This window comes from Canis aureus, unplaced genomic scaffold (genome assembly GCF_053574225.1).
Source record: "Canis aureus isolate CA01 unplaced genomic scaffold, VMU_Caureus_v.1.0 NW_027326412.1_RagTag, whole genome shotgun sequence".
Classification (NCBI taxonomy): Eukaryota; Metazoa; Chordata; class Mammalia; order Carnivora; family Canidae; genus Canis; species Canis aureus.
This window is the reverse complement of record NW_027554413.1, coordinates 481,569-495,709: the sequence shown is the minus strand read 5'-3', so window position 1 is coordinate 495,709 and position 14,141 is coordinate 481,569. Positions and strand designations below refer to the sequence as shown.

General features: G+C 38.6%; 1 protein-coding gene and 1 long non-coding RNA gene across 3 annotated transcripts in view; one reads left to right on the top strand and one right to left on the bottom strand.

Moving 5' to 3' along the window:
* LOC144309468 (outer dynein arm-docking complex subunit 2-like) overlaps positions 1-14,141 on the bottom strand; it is a 262,922-nt gene that overhangs the window by 2,976 nt on the left and 245,805 nt on the right. Inside the window, exons 25-26 of the transcript XR_013375457.1 lie at positions 3,758-4,043; positions 2,936-3,048 (exon numbers count right to left, since the gene is read on the bottom strand). The gene's annotated coding sequence lies outside the window, so the exon portion shown is untranslated. The remainder of the gene's footprint in view (positions 1-2,935; positions 3,049-3,757; positions 4,044-14,141) is intronic.
* Positions 1-14,141, top strand: part of LOC144309472 (uncharacterized) — a 183,875-nt gene that overhangs the window by 21,736 nt on the left and 147,998 nt on the right. The window lies entirely within an intron of this gene.

The following is a 14,141-nucleotide window of genomic DNA, read 5'->3' as shown; positions in this document are numbered from 1 at the left end:
TGGCCCTTGGATGTGCTGTGTACCCTCCAGGACCTCCAGTGCTCCCTTATCTTTGGCACTGAGGTGCATCTTGCAAATGTAAAAACACAAAGGCTGGTACAGCCACCACCATTGACTCTGGTCAGCGAAAATGTCTATGGGACCTTGGCATAAATAATATGGACCCAGGTGATTGGCCTCGGGCATTCCTGGGCCAACGCATTACTAACAATTGGCTGGCACTGACAGGAACACAGGGGCATGTTCTAGATCATCAGGAAGATTATCTTATAATCAAATAATTCTAACCAAAGAGTCATATGACTGTATGCTACTGTATGCTACTGTAATTGAGGTAGACTAGTGAGAAAGGCATGCAGTCAGACTTGATCTGTAAATGACATGTGTAAGCCAAGTGAAGGCCAAAATATCTCATACTGTATGAAATAAATGATGACTTTGTAAGAGCTAAAATTCAGAATTGGGCTGAGATTTGAGTCATCACCCGGCATATGGTGGTAAAGTCATATTCTAAAGAACACGCCTAGAAGCAGTATTAACATTTGAGCTGTGATTTGATATAAACCAAAAAAAAAAAAAAGTCATCACATTGTTAATGCTATTTCCTTGAGGTTTGTTGTTTTTGTGAGTATTTAAACAAATTTACAAAATGTGTTGATTTATATCAGGGCGGTATATCAGAATGATTTATATCATTCTTCCCAATTTTTCATCTCTCTCTATCCCAGCATTCTCTGTTCTACAAGCCAAGCTTATGTCTTGTGACTTCGCAGCACCCCTCACTAGAGAAGGCAGAATGCCGTAGGAAGCTGGAAAAGAGGCAAGCTGTTTATGTGGCAGCAAAACACTGGCAAAACCGTTGCTTTCAGTGGCCCAAAGGCAAAAAAAAAGTACTTAATGAACCTGTGGCAGACAGAAAGGTTCTCAATCAGAATCTTGATAATGTGAACAGACTGTAATTTGCTGCATTCAAAAAGGTACAACAAGAAAGTGATGAGCTCAGAAAAACTGGCCACTTTGCAGGCAAAATTGAGAGGGGATGTAGAGAACCTAGAAATTCCAGAAGCTGTAGGGTTGATAAATAAAATTGTTTCTCCTTTCCATTCAGTAAGAGATAAAATTTAAAAACACCTTGTATTTGAAAGACCTACTAAAAAATAGCCTCACAGAAATGACAAAATCCAGGCACAACCTCATTAAGACCGACCTTAAGGCAATGTCTGGCAGTAGATACCTTCACCTGGACAAAATGACTTTTGAGAAAAGTGATTATGAACTCAAAGTACTTGTAATTAAGTCTAGAGAGAGACAGGCCTCACAAAAACTACAGTGTGGATTTTGGCACATGGAGTGGCTGTAATTAACGGCATCAAAAATCCAACAGGTTTTCAAGAGCCATGTTTGCAAAAGTGCTGCCATGCTAGATGAAGAGGTTGACTTTGAGATGGATCAAAAAGCTCTGGGATCCCAACTTTCTAAGGGTAGCAAGTGGGTGAGAGAACTGCTCATGTTCGGCAATACTATTTCAGATGTGGCCCCAAAGGGTGGAAAGAAAAATCACACCGGAGGCAGAGCAGGGCTGTGGAGAACAATGGACTGGGCCCTTTGTCCCAGGGAGCAGAGCCAGGGCCCGAATAAAGGACTGTTCCCTACCCTAGTGGAGAAACTGGCTGATATATCCCTGTTTCAGAGTGTCTGTGGACCAGTTGACCCCATATGCCTTCCAATCTTCCCTTTTTTCAGATAGGAGAGTTTACTGCTAAATCTTGTCCCTGTTTTATGATTGTATGTTGGCAGAGGGTGACAGATTCCTTGGTTTTGTTTTGGCTTGTAAATATCTAGATTGGGAAGAGCCACATCTGGCCCCAGGGTAAAGCACAGATCCTGAACTTTGAACCCCATGCTATGACTGGATGAGACTTTTTAATTAAAATGTCTTGAGAGGCAGGGGTGGGGGGAGTATGTTGCAAAAGGGAGCAAAGTGAATAATTATTATTTGAAGGAGACTGTGGTGGATTAAGCAGCTGTCATTCTCAATTCTTCATATACTTCCTCTTATAGATCTATTCATCCATGCTCTTTGCCTTGGGACTTTGCAGTACCTCGACTAGAGTAAACTAAGATATTTCCTTGCCCCATTGAAGCTGGACCTGGCTGGAATGTTAATAAACATGATGAGGCTTTAAATATGTGTGCATGGTTTGGCATTGCCTCTTTAGTCCAGTAATACATCATTAAAAAAAACCTAAACAAAACTCAAAGAGCCAAAAAACCCAAACAATAACAACAACAAAAACCCCATACTCCGTGTAGCCTCTGATCTCAAAATGAAGACTTGAGGAGAACTGATTCTACTTGTAACCTGGGGCTAGTCTTTACCTAGTCTACCTGACATCAGCCAAACCCAGCTGTGAATAAAAAAAAAATAAAAAAAAATAAATTTAATGTGCAAGCAACAGAGATCTTTGGTGCTTTCATTTATGCAATCAGTATTAGTTGACTAATAAAATTCACATAAGGAATATAAGTATAAAGAATTCATACCTCATTTTATGTTTATACATCGCTCATGTCATTAAGTTAGAAAACATTTTGAGTTAACAATAGAGTTCAATTTTTTTTAAAGATCTCCATGGATTTATCAAGTTTTAGAAACTTTGCCTTAGAGAGTTCTGATTAAACCCATTTTCTACTATCTGTCTTTCTGCCTCTTTTATTAGTTTTAAGTATCTTCTCTTTTGGTTAGGTGACTATTAAAATTTGCTCTAAGGGCATAAAGAGATTAAAAGAAAGAAAAAAGTTTTCTAAGAAGAAAGATAGAAAGGAAAAAGCTAAACTGCTGAATTCAGATGATGCAATTTGGCAGAATAATATAAGCAGAACTGTGAATGTCCAAACCCTGTCAGAGATTTTCACCATCAAAGGATTGACGTACCAGGTTTGCGCATCCCTACTGCGGCAGACAAGGGCAGCTTTCAAAATACTTCCAAACTTGGGACTATTCATCAATAAGGCTGATACTAACATCAAAATGTCAAAATGTGCAGCCTAAAAAAAAAAAAAAAAAAAAAAAGATAGAATCTTGCAGAATTAGACCAGGAATGAGAGGCCCTTGGGGAATAAAAATGCAGATTACAAAACAAATAGAATCTTTTAATATTCAAGAGACATTTTTTTGTTGAAGTTTTCCTCACTAGACCATAATTTGAGTAGCTTCAGACATTAATCACATCATGGAGGGGTGAACCGCCCCCCACCCCTGATTTATTTTTTATGTGTCTCACTGTTAACAAACTTTTTTATATTTAGAAAAAACTTGAAAGCTCCTTGGGGATTTGCACAAACTGTTCCTAAGGTGGGCCATACAGAACCCTGTGGTCAGTCACTCCATGAAGGGAGCTGTGGCTTCCTTCAGTCTTTACCTCCTTTAGGTGAGCGGAGAGGAAAGGCTAGAGCAGCTCAAGCACCTCCCAGTCTGTCTAGAGGGAACTATAGTGACTACACAGGTTGCTTACACACAGGTAGGCTGATAACAAGAATGTCTTGTTTATGAGCATTACTTCCTCAAGGAGTGTTGTGGGGATACTAACGTGGTAAAAAGAAGGAAAGGAAAAACTAACAAGGAAAGGAGGTTAAGTCCTCCACCTCCAGCCATCTAGAGCCAATTTTCTCACTTTAGAAAACTTCATTTCTGAAAGCTCTCAAAAACCTGCCCACTTCTTAATTTACTGACCATCTCTTGGGTAAGGGTACTCACCTCCTTCATATGACATGTTGGGGCACATTTGCTCTGGAAGCAGTTTGGAATCAGAGAAGAATGGTTATCCCACAAATGTGGGGTCTCTTTCAGGGAATGATGCAAAGTCATTCAGTTTCAGGAGGTGAAACTTAGAAAGGTTGCTCTTGCAGATTCAGGGTCCTGGGGAGGTCATTCTGGTTTGGAGGCTCTCAGCAAGCCCTTGTGTCCAGGCTTCTTTGTCATTGGTAGCCCGAGGGATAAAGAGAGCAGCTGTTTAGCCAGGGCAAACTCTGTTCTGGAACCACTGTGAGAAAAATAATACTTCAAATCAAATTCCTATCAAAAAAATTCATGGATTTTTGGTCAAAATTAAGACTCGCACAGTTATCTTTATTATTGGTTGATTGATTGCTTTTCCCATGATCATAGGTGAGACCACTTCGTTTCCATCTTTACCTTTTCTACATTCTCCTTAGCTCCTTTTTTTGGGGATGCTAATCCAATTATTTGTGTTGTGGGGGTGGTAATGGAAAAAGAGAGTGGCTGCAATTATGGAAGGAGTGGAGGTATGGATCTTATTTTCAGTGCAGTTTTTACAGTAGATTTCCTTTAAAAATTACATTGAGCAGGGATACCTGACAAAAATATTACTAATACATAACTCTGAAATTAGATATAGCTATGTCTTATGTAGACCACTGTACATATCCTTAACTTGAGTAATTAATTTTGGATAGATACATTGCATTATTTTTATTTTAAAATTCTTTTAAAATCAGGAAAATTATTCTGTTTTAACAAATACAGAGGACAAACTGGTAGTTGCCAGAGGTGAGGTTTTTTGGGGAGGGGAATGGTGAAATAGATAAAGGGGATTAAGAATATAGACTTATCATGAAGAGTGATGAGAAATGTATAAAACTGCTGAATCATTATATTGTGCACCTGAAACTAATATAACACTATATTAATTATACTTCAATCAGGTTTTCTTTTTAAAAAAACAACATTTTTGTTGAAATATTTCAAGTTATTTAGAGGTACATAAAAAATGTTCAATCTCTCTGATAACAGTTTAACACTTTGGTGTATATTCTCCCAGACATTACACATACCTCCATATATAAATGGACTTTAACAAGCTTTTCTCCCTCTAGTTTTCATTGATGCTCTTCCCATGTGAGTTTATGTAATATAATTCATTCTTCTAAACAATTACACAGAATTGTATGTACTAGAATTTATTTAATCATCCCTTTATCGATTGGGCATTTAGGTTACTTCTAATTAAATTTATATTATAAACAATGTTGAAAAACAACTATGTAGAAATACTTTTTTACTCACTTAGAAAATTCTCTATAGGAAAGATTCCTAGAAATGATATATTTGATTGGCCTTTGTGCTTTTAAAATATTCATAGAAGCTATCTGATTATTTTCCAAGAATTTTACTAGCTTATAAATGCATCAAAAATAGATAAATTTTGGGATGGCTGGGTGGCTCAGTGGTTGAGCATCTGTCTTTGGCTCAGGTCATGATCCCAGGGTCCTGGGATTGAGTCCCACATCAGGCTCCCCAAAGGGAGCCTGCTTCTCCCTCTGCCTGTGTCTCTGCCTCTCTCTCTGTGTCTCTCACAAATAAATAAATAAAATCTTTTAAAAAATAGATAAATTTTCTTCCAAATTCCTTTGAATTTTTATGCAATCATAGAATTCATTTAAAAAAAGGACATTTATATTCCTAACCTCCAAAGTAATGGTATTTGGAAGTAGAGCCCTTGGGGGGTAATTAGGTTTAGAAGTGGTTATAAGTGTGAAGTTCCCATGATGAGATGAGTGTCCTTATAAGAAAAGGAAGAGCATGAACTCTCTCCATCCCTCTTTCATCCCCCTCCTCTTCTCTCTGCTGTGTGGGGACAGTGTGAAAAGGCAGGCATCTGCAAACTATGAGGAGGATTCTCATTACATTCTCAACATGCTTCACACCCTGATCTCAGACTTCTCAGAGAAATGGATTTCCATTGTTTGTCACCCAGTTTATAGTATTTGTTTTGGCAAAGCCAACTGACAAATACAAGAGTTTTCTTTCCAGTTAGGGTGTTCTCAGCTGCAAGTGATAGAAAGCCTAATTAGGTGGGGCTTAAGCATTAAAGACATTTGTTACCCTCCCCCCGCCCCACCCCTTAAGAACTTCAGGGTTTCAGGGAACTCCAGGGCTTGATAACCTCACAAATCTATCAGGGGCCTGGGTTCCTTTATCTTTGCACTTCATTGTTCACACTGTGTTCCTACACATATGTAGGAATTCCTGCCTTTTCTCATGATCTCGAAATTGCTGCCACAGTTCTAGGTGTCATATTCAGACAATTTTTATTTATTTATTTATTTATTTATTTATTTATTTATTTATTTATTTATTTTAAGATTTTATGTATTTATTTGACACAGAAGGAGAACCAGAGAGTACAAGTAGGGAGAACAGCAAAGGGAGAGGGAACAGCAGGCCCTCCACTGAGCCCGATGTGGGGTTCGATCCCAGCACCCCAGGATAGTGACATGAGGCCAAGGCAGCCACTTAATGACTGAGCCATATGGTCACCCCCAGATAACAACTTTTTGAGGCAGAAATGGTAATATGTGTGACATTCTCAGAGTGAGGAAACCTTTGCAGCCCTCTCTAGCATATTTAACGCTAATGTCTCACTATGCAAAATGTAGTCATAGACAATGAGATTGCCATGATTATCTTGCTTCAGTGAAGACTTGCCCTCTGGGCTGGGAAGAAGCCTACCCTTCTTGTAAAATTGATTGCTTTAGTTCTGTATTGCTAGAAAACAAATTACCCCCTGAATTTAGCAGCTTTAAAGAACAAACATTTATTATATCACACAGTTTGTGAGAGTTGGAATCTGGGAGTGGCTTAGCAGGGTGGTGGTGCCAGTTGAAGGTCTTTAATGAGGTTACAAAGAAGTTGTCAGCAAGCACATGAGAAAATGCTCCACATCACTGGCCATCAGGGAAATACAAATCAAAACCACAATGAGATCCCACCTCACACCAGTGAGAATGGGGAAAATTAACAAGGCAGGAAACCACAAATGTTGGAGAGGATGCGGAGAAAAGGAAACCCTCTTACACTGTTGGTGGGAATGGGAACTGGAGCAGCCACTCTGGAAAACTGTGTGGAGGTTCCTCAAAGAGTTAAAAATAGACCTGCCCTACGACCCAGCAATTGCACTGCTGGGGATTTACCCAAAGATACAGATGCAATGAAACGCCGGGACACCTGCACCCCGATGTTTCTAGCAGCAATGTCCACAATAGCCAAACTGTGGAAGGAGCCTCGGTGTCCAACGAAAGATGAATGGATAAAGAAGATGTGGTTTATGTATCCAATGGAATATTCCTCAGCCATTAGAAACGACAAATACCCACCATTTGCTTCCACATGGATGGAACTGGAGGCTATTATGCTGGGTGAAATAAGTCAATCGGAGAAGGACAAACATTATATGGTCTCATTCATTTGGGGAATATAAAAAATAGTGAAAGGGAATAAATGGGGAAAGGAGAAAAAATTAGTGGGAAATATCAGGGAGGGAGACAGAACATGAGAGACTCCTAACTCTGGGAAATGAACTAGGGGTGGTGGAAGGGGAGGAGGGCGGGGGGGATGGGGGTGACTGGGTGACGGGCACTGAGGGGGGCACTTGATGGGATGAGCACGGGGTGTTATTCTATATGTTGGCAAATTGAACACCAATAAAAAAGAAATTTATAAAAAAAAGTTGTCAGACTGAGTGGCAGTAATCTGAAGGCTTGACTATGACTGGAGTATCTGCATTCAGAATGACTCAGTAACATGGCTGTTGGGGGTGAGGGGAGCTCAGTTCCTGGTTGGCTTTGGCTGGGGTGTCGGCTCCTTGCTGGATGTTGGTGGGGTGTCAGGTCCATGCCATCTGAGCCTCTCCACATCTGGGCTGCTCATGCTTGGCAGCTAACTTCCCGGAGGGCAAGCATTGCGAGGGAGTGAGTAGTAAGCTGCACTGCCTTTAGCGACCTAGTACCCCAAGTCATGCACTGTCACTTCTACTTTATTCTATTCATTAGAAGTGAGTCACCATTAGGTTCTGTCTCTTACAGAAACAAGTATCAAAAAATTTGTGGATATATTTCAAAACCATCAGAGAAAAGTAAGTGCGGCAGCTCTTTCACAAGAGAAGAAATGAGGGTGGCTGATGAGACAATTGATTATTTTTTTTTACCTTCCATTCTTGGTTTGCTAGGTTTTTAAAGATTGTGTACACTTGAATTTTATCAAAAATCATTTCAATTATAGAAGCAAATGGAACTTTTTTCTCTTTTAATGTGTTGGATTATATTCTTAGATTTTTCTAATGCTGAAGCACCTTATTAGTAGTGGGATAAATCTTTATTGTCATTCTGTATTATTATTTTTTGTACATTGCTTATTTGATGTTGCACCTGTGTTCAAAGGTGAGATGCATTTCTTCTTTATTCTTCTATTGTCTTGTCAGGTTGTGGTATTAAAGATATGTTAACCTCATAAAATGATTTGGGAAGCCTTTCCTCTTTTTCTATTCTCTGAAAAATAAACCATGTCTAGCTGTCTCTCTTGCTCTCTCTCTTTTTGCTGTCCTTGCTTAGCCTTTTTTGGCTCCAGGGATATCTTTTAATTTGAAAATTTGTCTTTCTTAAGAGTGTGGTGTTTTCAACCACTGCCTTTTTTTCTCTCTAATAATCATATTTAGCTTCTCGTTTCACAAGGATCCCACAGTTACAGTCCCTCTGATTTATTTAGGGAACAGTTTTTCAGACTTTATTCTGCTAAAAATGTGACAGTTTCTGTGGAACTCTAGCCTAGTACTTTTGCAAAGTTTTAAGTAGGCATCCCTCCCTCTCAGTGCATGATTCCCTTTGGCTCCATGGATATCCTGACTCTACCCAAGGTGGCTGAGAGAGTTCTTGTTGGGAAGATGGTAACACACTTCTCTGGCAATTTTCTCCTGTTAGTGCTTGGACTCACTTATGAGCACTTGGTGCTGGTTTCTTCATAAAGGGGACCTCATTTGCTTTGTATACTACAGAAACCCTTCCCGATACCTGTTTTACTGGTGATACTCGTCCTTGATTTCTAGCACTTAATGGATTTATTCCTTTTACTCTTTGGAAATTTCAATGAGCTTTTGGGAGGAAGGATAATAAACCTTCGTGTTGTCCATCCAACCTGCCATTTAGACTACAAGTCTGTTGCTGCTACTTACTATGCACATAGAACTTGACCTCCACACAAGCATGTCCACAACTATGGTATTTAGAATCCATTATCTTTTAATATATACATTATAAAAATAACATATGCATACTATAGAAAACGTGGAAAATGCAAAAATGTGAAAAGAAGGAAAAAAGATCCATTGACCAAACACCTCAAAATAATGGCTTGTATCAGACCTGGTATTTTCTTGTAATTCTGTTAAATATTTGTAATCATACATATATTTTTATATCTTTTTTTTTTTTTGAGAGAGAGTGAGAGAAAGAGCTTGAGCGGAGGGAAGGAGCAGAGGGAAAGGGACAAACAGACTCCATGCTGAGCACAGAGCCCTGTGTTAGGCTCGCTTCCAGAACCCTGAGATCATATCCTGAGCCAAAATCAAGAGTCATATACTTAACAGACTGAGCCACCCAGGTGACCCTGTATATCTTTTTTTATTTAGTGTTATACCAGAATTCTCTTTTAGTGCTATTGCTTGTTTTGTAATGATAGTGTCATTTTTGAAGTCACTGTTTTCATGATTCTAGTATCTAATTTTTAAAATCTAATGATGGTCTTTGATGTTGCTTATAGCATTCCATTTTTCTGTTTTTACAGGATTTTCTACTAGTCCTTGGGTTGTGCTTTCTATGAGCAATGATTGCTCACCTTTTCTCTTTCTATGATCTTTTCCATTATTTTCTTTGCTGTAGTGAATTTATATATACTTGATATGTTATTTTGTTGCTGAAGGCAGCCCTACCAAAGTGTTCTCTCACATCTGAATATAAGTGAGTCATCTCGATTCCCTTATCACTTATCTGAAACCTGAGAATTCGAAGACCGAGTGCTGGTGTTCCAAATACTTTCAGAAGCCTGGTTCTGATCTTTAGTGAATGAGTCGTGATCTTTCTTCTATAATTTAAAGCCCTGTAATGGGATTAATTACATCTAAACAGCGGCATTTCTTACTCCCTTCAGTAATTTCCTTAAGCTTCACATCCTTCTCGACTCAGGCTATAGCACTTCAGCAGAGCCACTTCTTGCACTTCCCCCAGCTCTCCCCAGAAGCTGTTCACACTCTTCTCTGGCTCCTTTTTTTTTTTTTAATAATAGGATTTTTTTAAAATATAAAATTGACATACCATAAAATTCTTCATTTTTAGGCATACAATTCGTTGTTTTTTAGTATATTCACAGAGCTGTGCAACCATCAGCACTAATTTTAGCACTTTTCCTTATCCCCCAAAGAAACCCCCCACCCATTAGTAATCCTTCCTCATTGTCTTCCTCCTCCCTCATCCCCCTACTTTCCTGGGAATTGCCAATCTACTTTCTATTGATTTGCCTGTTTGGGACACTACATATATGTGGAATCATACTGTATGTGACCTCTTGTCACTTAGCATGATATTTTCAAGGTTTATCCATGTACTATTTATTTCTTTATTTGAGAGAGAGAGGAGAGAGAAAAAGAGAGAGAGAAAAAGAGAGAGAGAGGGAAAGAGAGAGAGAGAAGAGAGAGAGAGAAAGGGAGAGAGAAGAGAGAGAGAGAGGGAGAGAGAAGAGAGAGAGGGCGAGAGAGAAGGGGCAGAAGGGAGAGGGAGAGAGAGAACTTTAAGTAGGCTCTATGCCCAGCATGGAGCCCCTACAAGGTTCAATCTCACGACCTCAAGATCATGACCTGAGCCAAAATCAAGAGGTAGATGCTTAACTGACTAAGCCACCCAGGTGCCCCTATCCATCGACTTTTTAAAAATTGTGGTAAGAATCCTTAATATGAGAGCTACATCCTTAACAAAATTCTAAATGTATGATATGGTATTGTCTATAGACACGAGGTTGTGCAGCAGATATCTAGAACTTATTCATCCTTTACAATTGAAAATTTATACACATTGATTAGCGACTCCCCATTTCCTCCTCCCCACTGGCACCCACCATTCTATTCTTTGTTTCTATGAGTTCTATTGTATTAGATTCTTCATAGAAGTGGAATCATGCAACATTTGTCCTTCTGTGACTGGCTTATTGAACTTAGCATAATGTCCTTAAGTTTCACCCATTTGTCACATATTACAGGATTTCTCTCTTTTTTAAAGCTGAATAATATTTCATGGTACTTATATACCACATTTTCCTTATTCAGGTTGTTTCTTTATTCTGTTGTGGGGATAGGCCACATTTCGCATCATCAGTTAATGAACGTTGGGGTTGTTTCTACTTTTTTGGCTATTATGAATAATGCTGCTATGTCTCAGGGGTTTTAAGAGGGGGAATATCTCATGAGTTTTGATACAGACATTCTTTGATGGGGTATGGAAGGGGATGGGTGGTGGGAATCTCCTTAGACTTCTCTGCCCTGTGCTCTCACTCTAACAATGAATTTGCCTTCTTCTCCTTTGCTTTCTTTCTTTTTGTTTTATTTGTTTTAAGATTTTATTTATTTATTTGATGGAGAGAGAAAGAGAGAGACAGAAAGAGCAACAAGCAGGGGGAGTGGCAGGGATAGGAAGAGGGAGAAGCAGGCTCCCCGTGGAGCAGGGAGCCTGATGTGGGGCTCGATCCCAGGACTCTGAGATCATGACCTGAGCTGAAGGTAGATGCTTAACCCACTGAGCCACCCAGATGCCCCTGCTTTGTTTGATTTTTTTTTTGAGAGAGAGAGAGAGAAAGAGAGAGAGAGAGAGAGAGTGAGAGCACGAGGTGGAGGTAGCGGCTGAGGGTTAGGGAGAGAGACAATCTTAAGCAGGTTCCATGCCCAGTATAGAGCAAGATGTGAGACTCAATCTCATGACCTTGAAATCATGATCTGAGCCAAAATCAAGAGTCAGATGCTTAATGAGCATCTGAGCATCTGAGCCATCCAGGCACCCTGCTCCTTTGCTTTCTGTTCCAGCAAATCCTTGTTTGTCACTGAGCTATTTGTCTGTGCCTCACAAGGGACTGCTCTGCAGAGCCCTCTATGTGTTCTATCAAGAAAAACAAGAATGGTGAGCCACCATTCTTTGTTACTGGCCAGACACTGGCTTGGGCAAAGGAGTTCTCCCTTCTACAAGAGTTTGCTGCATTTCTTGTTCCATACTGCTCCCCTCTGTCCCAAATAACCTCTCCTCAACTGAGTAGGAGTCACAAGAATATTTAGGATTTCATGTATTTACCTTCTTCCTCCCTCTCACTTTCCACTGTTCTAGAATGGAGAGTTAGGAGTTCATCCAAATGACATTATTTATTGGTCTGTTTCTTGCCCTGACTGCCACTTTTCAAGCATTATTATATGAAATTGGCCTTCTCTCTATGCATTGCTTTTTTCCTTCTGTTTGTAACCTATTTTTTTTTTTCATTTTATTAGTTTTAAGAGGAGGGAGAGACATTTTGTGATTTGGCTTTTTTTTTTTTCAGAAAGTCTTCAAGTGATTCTCCAAAAACTGTTATAAATTATTTATTTAATTGCTATTTAATAGTCCATGGTTCAATGTGACATGATTTATTCCAGAATTCCCTTATTTTTGGACATTAGGTTTGTTTCCCTTTTTGGCTATTATAAATAATGCTTGGAGGAGCAATTTTTCCATAAATCTTTTTGTTTCGAGATCATTTTCTTAGGCTAAACTGCCAGATGTGTAATTATCTGACCAAAGAATAAGATGGTTTTTAAGTTACTTGAAACATCTATGCAAAATTATGTCCCTAAAAGATTTCTCATTTGCACTCCCAACAGTATGGGTTACATGACTCTCTGATTGAATTTTTGCTCTTATTTAAACAAAACAAATCAATGAAACACGTAACTAACTTCTTGTTAGAATTTATGGCACTATGAGTTAGAAAAAGCATAAAATTCGTTGTAACTGCCTTACAAGGCATAAAGGTGTGACAATGCTATTATTTTGTTTTGTATATCTGCCTACTTTTTGGTGGCTAGTCTTTATTTCAACGAAAACAGTAGAAAGATACATGTTGGATCAGCATGATCCACCAAGTTTGGGTATACTTAAGTAGATTTTTCAGAATCTTGACTTCAGCTAGGTCACTTTTTGTTCTGAACAGTTTTATTAGGGTAGACATACATATTGAAACATATAGTATAGTGCATATTTTAAAGTGCTTAATTTGGTACATTTGACATATGTATATGCCCATGAAACCATCAGCACAATCAAGACAAAGAATATTTCCATAATTTCTAAGTTTCTTCTTGGTCTTGTATTCTTTCCAGGTCTTTCCAGCACTCCCACCCCTCATCTGCTTTTTTTTGTCACTGAAGATTAGTTTGAATTTTGTAGAGTTAAATAAATGAAATCATAAATTACATGCTCTTTTTTTTTTTTTTTTTGTCTGGCTCTTTCAATCAGTGTAACTATTTTGAGAGTCATTTATATTGTCATGTTTCCAGTTTGAGGACATTACCAAAGAGTTGCTATGAACATTTCTGTACAAGACTTTGCATGGACATAGGCTTTCTCTTCTTTAGGGTAAATACTTAAAAGTGAAAAGTCTGGGTCATATGGTAGGTATATGCTTAATTTCCAAATAAGCTGCCAAACTGTTATCCAAAGTGTCTATGCCATGTCACATCCTACCAGCAGGGTATGAGAGCTCCATTTCTTCCACATCATCACCAACACTTGGTATGTCAGTTTTTTTGAGTTCAGACATTCTGATTCTAATGGGTGGGTAGTGGCATCCCATTGTGATTTTAACTTGCATTTCCAACTGGGTTATTTGGTGCTTTATGGATGCCTAGTGATACAGTGGAACTGTTGTGTCCCTTTATATAGTTTTGTGATGCTGGATACATTATTCGATCTCTCTGTGCCTTGGTTTATTTATCTAAAAATATATAGATGAAGAAAACTGTACCATATACTTCAAAAAAGTTGTTATTAAAATTCATGGACATTGCAAATGTAAAATGCTTTGCAAATTACATAAGTAATAGATATTATCATTATGATGGTTAAATTGCTGCATGATTTTGGGCAAATCACTTCAACTTATTTGAGGATTACTTTCCAGTTCTGTAAATTGAGGCTAAATAAGGTGACCTCTAAGTTTCCTTCAAGTACAAAAATGTTCTTGTCTAAAAAATATACTGATGTTCCAATACCACATATATATA